This window comes from Athene cunicularia (genome assembly GCF_003259725.1).
Source record: "Athene cunicularia isolate RWA chromosome 25 unlocalized genomic scaffold, athCun1 chr25_part1, whole genome shotgun sequence".
In the NCBI taxonomy this organism is placed as follows: Eukaryota; Metazoa; Chordata; class Aves; order Strigiformes; family Strigidae; genus Athene; species Athene cunicularia.
In genome coordinates this window covers 1474694-1483547 of record NW_020799134.1, presented here as the reverse complement: position 1 = coordinate 1483547, position 8854 = coordinate 1474694, and positions in this window count along the sequence as shown.

Here is an 8854-nt window from a genome sequence, read left to right as displayed (position 1 = left end):
CCCTAACAGCTAGAAGCTAAAGCAAGATTGGCAAAAAGGTTTTGCCAGGGAAGCTAATGAGCTACTTGAAACATTACGTTACGCATTGAGTGAGTTCCCCATCATCTGGAGATAAGAGTTCGCTGTCTTTTGAGAAGTGCTCTGATTTAATTTTTGATGACTGAGTATGATGTAAGAGTCTCTGAACGAGGTGCTCAGCCCATGTTACTTTCAGACTTTATCCTTTTAATCCATTCTGACCAAAAAAGTCTGTCTCCAAGAGATGGTTAATGCCTTGGGAGTGATGAGCATCTCAGAACACCTTCATATTCCTGGAGGACAAAGCAGACAGGAACTTTTGCAAGCTTTCAGGATCCCAGAGCCATTGGCAGACCTAGAGCTGCTCGTGCTACAAATTTATCTGAGATGTCGCCTGACAAGGTCAAGGAGGAGCCCATGAGGCCAGAGTGGTGGAGCAGCCAGCAGCCACAGAGACCTTGTCATGAGCTAAAGGAGTAACTGGGCATTGCCATGATACCTCATGGTATCAATTTGGATACCTCAAGTTTCACCTCAGTCAGAAACACCTCAATTGTTCCTGGGAAAATGGTACTTGCTCCAGTGGAAGATACTTCTAGATCTACCATGCACAGCTGGATGGGTGTCTAGCCTCCTCATCATCCCAGGACATAAGCTCCCTAGTGCAGTCAACCCTTCCTGCCCATAATAACCCTACTGCTGTTGTCCTCTGAAGCCACTTGGTGTTTTATCATAACTGTTCAAAGTACTGGTTAATTTGTCCATTACTATGGGGTTTATCAATTCCCCTGTTGCTGATTTGACATGCTGTGCTCAGCTCTGGCTGTTCCCAGTCTCGGTATCTCATTCTGCCTTTGTGCTTTCCTTCACAGCTGCTCCCTCATTTACTGAGCAAAGTCTTTCAAAGTAGCAGGACACTGATTTGCCTTAATACCATCACTAAAGGCTTGGCAAAGGTGCTTAGTGATGCAGTACCAAGGAAAGATGTGATGCTGGGCTGTCCATGAGGATTGAGGAGATTGGGAACCTGCTTCCTAGAAGATGCCCTGATATTTTTACTGAAGAGGACTGTGAACTGACTGTGAGGTCTCTATCCATACCACAAAGGTGAAGCATTGCCTCCTCTCTGAAATGGCCAATCAGGTTTCAGACTCGTCCATCTTTGTGACATTCTGTCCTGGTGGTGGGGAGAACTCACAGGCCCGTCCTGTGGGCTGGGACTGCGCTCGCCGATGGAGATGTCCAAACACAGCTCTCCCCGTGCACAGGAAAACCAGCAGTTTTCCATGAAATGCTGCATCCCAGGCAGCGGCCGGCCTCTGGCCCTGAGGCAGCTTCCGGCAGTGCTGCTCCCGACTGCTGTGGGGCGCCCCCCGCACTGGGGCAGCAGCTGTGAGCTGCAGCTCTCGCGAGAGTGGCTGACGAGACCTGGGTGGGGCCAATGGCAATGGCGGGAGACGGAATGACGGGAGACGTAAAAAGTGGGAGACGTAAAAAGTGGGAGAGAGATGTAACGGCGGGAGAGAGACATAACAATGAACGGAGACGTAACGGTAGGCAACCTAAAACAGTGGGAAATCTAACGGTGGGAGATCTGAAATGGCAGACGATCTAAACTGGCACGAGATCTAACAGTGGGAGACCTAACAGTGGGAAATCTAATGGTGGGTGAGCCGAGGCGAGCAGCTCTGGTGCAGGGCACAGTGGCGTCGCCTGTAGCTCTGCTGGCCCAATCGGGGAGCCTTGGCCCCTGCCCGGCAGAAGGCTATGTCCGCAGCTTTGCAGGCAGCTCCAGGGGGACTGTGCTAATCTCCAGGCCGCAGGCTCTGCTCTACTCCTACCCCGGTGCTGGCTGGCAGCAGTGAGCAGAACTGTGGGAGGTGTGCCCAGGCAGAGGAACTCTTCAGCTTAGTGGCAGAGCCCCAGGAGAAGGTGAGTAGGTTGAGGGGTACTTGGGAGTTGGAGAAGGAGGTTGGTTCCTGGATCCATACCCCACCTTCCCTGGGACAGGCCTGTTGAGCAGAGAGGACAGAAGACTAAGGAAAATGTGGTCCCTCTCCAGAAGGAAATGGGACACCCATTTACCCAGGATATTGAGAATGCTGAGGTACTGAATGACTCTTTTGCTTCAGTCTTCACGGACAAGTGCTCCAGCTGCACCACCCAAGTTGCAGAAGGCAAAGCTGGGGACTGGGAGAATGAAGAACCGCCCACTGTAGGAGAAGATCAGGTTCAGTTAGCTAATGTGGAGTCTGTGATGGCCAAGGACTCAACAGTGGGAGGTGGGTATCCAAAATGGAGCATCCTCATCTGAGCTCATGTTTCTAAAGGAGGTGCTAACCTTGTACAGAACAGCAAGGGACCAGTTTGGGTGCCTGACCACAGTAGCCACTGCACCACAGCAGCCACTCAGTTTTCCCCAGATCCTTTGAGAACATCTTATGTCCTGTTGGATGTCTGATCTGCTGTTAGGACTTGCTCCCTTATGACAGCAGTCTTCACCTGTGCCCCATGACCCAAATGTGCTTCTGTCCAGAAGCTGAAGCTCCCAAAGTCTAGGCATTGCATCCGTGTCCCGAGAGCTGTGCAATGATACCGCCCATGTTTGCAGCCAGCCCCTGCTGCTCGTGCTGTTCTGTGGTTTTCCTGACATTCTTCCTGTTCCTTTGTTTCCGTTTTTGTCTGAGCCTTTGTATGTGAATATTTGAGCTTGTTTATCTGTTTCAGCTGAAAAACTCCACAAGCTCCAGCAAAATGCTAATAAGAAGCATTAGCTGCAGCTAATTGAACTGCTTCTAAGATCCTCCATGATTATCTCCTGGTACTGCACCTACCCTGAGAGAGGCCGTCTAAGAAAGGCAGAACGGATGCCAGAGATAATCAGATACAAGATCTGGGAAAAGCATTTAATTTTCTTATCCAAATTAAGATTTTTTCGGATTGATTACCTCACTAAATATTTGCTGTTGAGAGCAAACTAAGCTGGCACTGGTGGGGACTGCAAAGGGAATGACGGGTGCTCAATTATTTACAGACTTGCTTGGCTAGCTGAGTGTGCGCCAGGAATGCAAAGAGAGCTGTTGCTGTGAATCTCATCAGAGATTTTTCATTGGGAGTAAAAAGCAAGCAATGACAAGGGGGAATGTTCTCCTGAGTCAAAATGCTGAAACTTGCCCAGTGATAAATTGAGCTGTCACCAGGGCTTGATTATCACATCCAGAGCACGCTTTCCCCAAACTCCTTGAGTTTGCAGACAAGGAGCATAATATTGAGTTGGCACAGACCTCTGAGGTCAGCAGGTGCAATGCTTGCAATGCCTTTAGAAATCACCATTAGTAAATGCACTAGCTTTGTCCTAACCTAGCTTGTAGGTCTTTTATTGGTGCATCCTTTAGTTGGATTGGATGTACTGTATGCTCAGCAGGTGAGGCTGACTGCTTGCTAAACGGTCAATTCCTTGGTTGTCCTGATCTTTCACGGATCTTTGTAACTCACAGAGATAGAGGCAGCTCATGACAATTAAAACCAGATTTATAAGCTGTGCAGAGATGATGCAAACTGTCACAACATTTTATGAGTGTGGTTCAGGAGAACTGCAGTCACAAACTATACAGTAGGGTTGCAAGGGAAGCAGCATTCATATATTCTTCAAAATGGGGGAAGGAGAGTTTGGCAGCAGTAGCTATTAATAAGCTATGAAATATGGCTTGCTGTTTAGGAAGCTCAAATACCAATGAAAAGCTATACAACCCAGCAGAGCTAGTGGTGCGAATGGTTTTTATACGGATACATATATCAAAAAGAAAAGGAATCCTTGAAGTGGCATTGCCTATCTCACTGGTTGTAGATGCTAAAACTGTTGTTAAAGGTCTAGAAAATCTTAGATGGGTTAAGTGGTGTATTTAGGAAGAAGCAGAATAATGTCATCTTACATTCACAGTGAAATAGGAACCATGTGAAGTCCAGGTGGCAGTTTTGAAGGGCTGTGCGGAGATCGTTCCCCTTTCCCCTGAACTGGGGCTGGCAAATATTGGTCCAGCCTGTTAAAAGCTGCAGATCAGGACAATGCCTTGTGAGGATTTGGACTCCTTCACATCTGCGCATGCACTGACCATGCCAGTTCCTGCTGTGGAGTCAAGTCTGGACCTGGGGCTGCTGCTGAGACCTTATCAACAAAGAGGTGCTTCACCCCTGTTACTTCATGCCGCTACAGACATTGCTCACATTTATTCATCCTGTTACGGTGTTTCTATTTGTTCAATTGCCACATTAACTAGGCAAGATGCCAAAAAGCATCTGCTAATATTAAGCATATAATTATAACAATGATATGATTGCATGTTCAGCTTCACCTGCTGTTATGAGATGGTGCTAGTTTGTCTGATAAAGGTAACTATGTTGGCATACTATATGCACAAGCTTCTTTTAGGTCTTATTTACATTGTAAGTTACTAAAAGGATCTACATGTTTATATGTATTTTCAACTAATGGGCTTTCATCCTAATCTGCTGGAGAGAGGAACAGCACAAGGCCATCGGTGCTGTTTGTGGAGTACTGTGTTTTCTGCCTGGGTTGATTACTGTGGCTGGCTGTGTGTATGTTTCTGTATGTGCCTGTTGGCTGCACATGCTCGGTCTCACCCCTGACAAAACCTGGGACACAGAACCTCGCTTCTATCAGGCTACAGGGTACAGCAAATCCTAACTCACGCTGACCTTCCCCTACAGTGTTCATGCCGGACTTGGGGAATACAAGGGACGGTGAAGAGCAAGGGATCAAATGGGTGCATGTCCTCCAAGACCTTGGGGAATGACTGCTGCTTGTGGATAAACTTTGCTTGCCCCTGCAGGACTGTTGCAGGGCCAGTTTCCACCTACTCCCCGCACAGCTGAAGATCTTTTGTAAACTGCCCCAAAAAGGGTTTCAGAGATGCCATCTGTGAAATCCCTACCTTACTGCAGTGTTGAACTATGCAGGCAGGAAGCACCTTTACCTATGCTGCACCATCTCTGGACTTCTTCAGCTGCCTGATCCAGCTTGCCCCTGGCTAAGGAGGTAAGCCTCATCATTTCGCTTCTGAACCTACCACAACCTGAGCCAAAGTACCAGCTCCTGAGCCCAAAGCCTTGCTCAGTCCCCTTTCTTTAACACGCACCATTTTGAGCAGATCAGAGGGTACCTCTGCAACAAGGTGTGGGGACAATCCCTTCATTTTGATTGAAGGAATGGCCCAGTAAGGTCCTTGGTCTGCAAATGTGAAGGCAGAAGTTGGTGGCACATGACTTTGTGGGTACTCATATCATGCTTCGCTTAGATAAAAGGGCCTGGAGGTGCCAGTTGAGCTTGCTTTTTGTCCCACACCGATGGCAGTGGCCTCGAAGGCACTAACAGGCCTTAATGGCCCTGGCCAGCCTCACCCACACCATTTGCCCACGGGCCCAGGAGTCCCATTTCAGCTCAGTCCCTGCCTGAGCTACCTTGGAGAGTGCCAGTCTTTGCTCAGCCCCCACCTGCTTGTCCCCAGGGTGTCCAAGCACTCTGAGGATATCCTGAACAGCTGATGGAGTAGTTAGAGCTGATTTTGTTTTAGCACTTGAGCTCCCATGGCCAGAATGGTTAGCTGGAGGACCAGCACCCCTCTGCCTCTCCATTGCGTGAAGAAACAGTCTCGTTGTAAAACTTTGCAGTAAATGTCTCCACGTATCTTGTGACAACCCTATTTTATTTTCCTAAACTTCCTTCCATTTGGCTTGCTCTGGACTTTTTTCTCCTGCTCTACTACGGGTTCTCACACCTGCTGCTTTGCTATTAAGGAGAAACATGGAGTAACAGTGGCACCAAGTGGGCATATATGGGAACAGAACAACTAAGCACAGCATAAGGGGATGTCAGAGAGGGAATAAATGTGGTTGAGACTCACCATAAAGCTCGTTATGGTCAGAGCATCGCACAATACGATCTAGTACCTGTGGGAGCCCAGCCCTGAATGGGAGGTTGGGTTGTGCACCTCCAAAGACTCTTCCCCCAACATGGCTTGTGTGTGCCAGGAAAAGTAAAAGGGGTGCAAAAGAGCAGTTCCTCCTCTTCTGATACAGCATCATCTGTAGAGGTCTTTGCCACCAGCAGCAGAAAGGACAGAGCCCCAGTAAAATGGGGACCTGGCAGAGGGGGCACCCAGCACCTGTGCCCACTCTTGTGGCCTCTTGTCCACCCATGAGTCCTGTCAGGGCATAGGTGGGGAGCACCCTCTGGTTCTGCCACAAGAGCTTCTGGAGTCCTGTGAGCACCCTCTCTCCAGTCTTTTTAGCCTCAGTATTTAAACACCTTTCTTCTGAAGTTGGTGTCCTCCAGAGTAATTTAATTTGCCAGGTCTGGGATCCCAGCTTCTATGTAGGGATCTTTGTCCTCTCTGGATGAGAGGAGAAAGCAATCCTGACGTTCCTGTTCAGCATCAGGAGGGCTGTGTCTATTTCTGCTAGCCAGATGAATGCCCAGGGCTTGTTTCAACCTCCTGAAGATCTTTGGGCCAACTACTGCCCTGCAGCAATGAGTTTCACAGGTGAAACCCATGTGAAGAGTTGGCAGTGTGTTGCCACTGCTACCAGTGCATCTCCCTGTTGCTTTCTCCATCCTTGGAAATCCGCTGGCCACCCTCGATTCCTTTCTGGCAGAGGGATGACTGAAGGCAACAGCTATACTTGCATCCATGTTGCTCCCCCTTGGTTTCCTGGTATTTGGAAATGAAGACATTGGCAGGCAGAGACATTAGTCTCCTGGGACCTGGCCACAGAACAATTTGGGACTCAACAGAAGCATTCAGTTCATGTGGAGGGCACAGGAACTTTTCATGCTGTCTCTGTTACTGCAACAGATGCACTCAAAGTGAGCCATCAGGCTTGGGAAGTTGCTGAGCTGCAGATGCTCCTTAGGGAAACAGCAGGTAGGTGCTTCTCCTAGGAACAGGATGGGATGAGCCACATGGCTTTGCCCTTGGTTTTGGTCCTCCTCTCTCCTCGAGATGCATCTCCCAGCCTGACATCTAACCTTTCATAGCATCACTATAGATCATCTAACTCAACCCCACTCAAAGCAGGTGGTCCTTGCCTGGCTTTTAACTACTATTAACTGCGAGGGCGCTGAGTCTGATGTGGGAAGGCACTGCTGCAGCTGCAGGTGGGCTGACTCAGTTGATAAACAGCTTCTTCCATCCCATTCTTTTTTTCCATGCTCCTGTGAAAGTGCAGGTAGGAGTCACTTGTGAGCCCTTTCATGGCAGGATGGAGCTACCTAGCCATAGCAGGTGATGTGAGCCATTGGAAGATTGAGCCTAAGGTGAGGTGAGACTCTAAGATGGGAGGATGTGGGAATGGAAGGGAAAAGGCTGGGCATTAGGACAGCTGGTCCTTGCTACACTGAGTGTTAAAAATTCTCCATAGCGACTGGGAACACTAAAGGAAGAAAAAACCTTAAAAAAATTTGCAAAAATGCACCTACTGACTCAGAAGGTCCCCAAAAACCAGTTGGAGAAATGGCACTCCATACTTACTGGGATTTATAGCCTTTTTTCAATAGCTGTTGGTGGCAGTGAGTCACTGGGCTGAGTGTGCCTTGCACAGAATTATTAACATTAATGAACTACATATAGGAATTTCTATTGCTCATATTATGAGGGTCTAGTTGCAGTAAATTTTGGTGGTGGACACTTCTGGTTTTATTTATTTCTTTTTTAAATACTGTTTTACATGGGGAGCACCTGTGGAAGGTAATATATAGTCCCTTGTATGCATACTAGAAACAACAAACCCTGTGCACCGATCCTTGTATTTTCCCATATTGAAACAAACTGTTTTGAGTTTACCAGTACAGAGTGACCCACCTCAGGGTCCATCCTCTCTGCTACCCCCTACCCTGCAGCTTTCATGCCCTCTGCACACCTTATACATGGTTAGTCAGGTTTTACATTTGAACAGCTGATAGAAAAGTTAAATCTTAAAAGATTAATATTAACCACTGTGAAGTGTTGATAGAAATGTTAAATCAATGATCTTCTATTTATGATTACTCTTTGTTTCATTTTTACCCGATGCATTCTAGTATCTTGATATAAATGACATGCATTTCCAGATTAAAAGCCTTGTTACACCATGTAGCCTTGCTGTAACAAGGCTTCTAATTCAGATTTCCCCTGCTATATCAGTGCCTCCCTCTGAGGAGCACGTGTATGTGAGTGGAGAGCTAAAGGAGTGGGGCAGAGAACAGGGCTGTTAAACGCAAGTCGATGAAATGCAGCTGATGTGAGCAGGCTGTAAGAGAGAGAAGGAAAAATATGGAGTTAATCACCTTTATAAACAAACTCAGAACCCGGTAAAGATTATCCCTAGTTATAGATAATGTAGTTGTCCTGGTTCAGCCAGGATAGGGTAAAGTTTTCCCCAGCAGAGAGAGAGGGGGAAGGGATCTCCAGCCGCCGGTCGGGCTGGAAGTTAAACACAAACCCCGGCTAAAATAACGAGATTTAATGCAACAGAGTGATAGAACAATCTGAATAACAACAGCATCAATGGTAACAACAAAAAACAGCAATAACAGTGAATAAGACAAAAGATATACAGAGAAATACCGCTCAGTGATCAAGGAGCAAACCCGCCGCGTGTATGGCAAAAACCAACACCAGAAGCGAAAAGGTGAAAAGGCTCCGCCCCTGGACCTGACGTCAGCAGGTATGAATAACCCGGCTGGAGATCCCTTCCCTCTCTCTCTCTCTCTGCTGGGGAAAACTTTACCCTATCCTGGCTGAACCAGGACAGTAGTCAATTTGCATGTGAGGTGTGATAT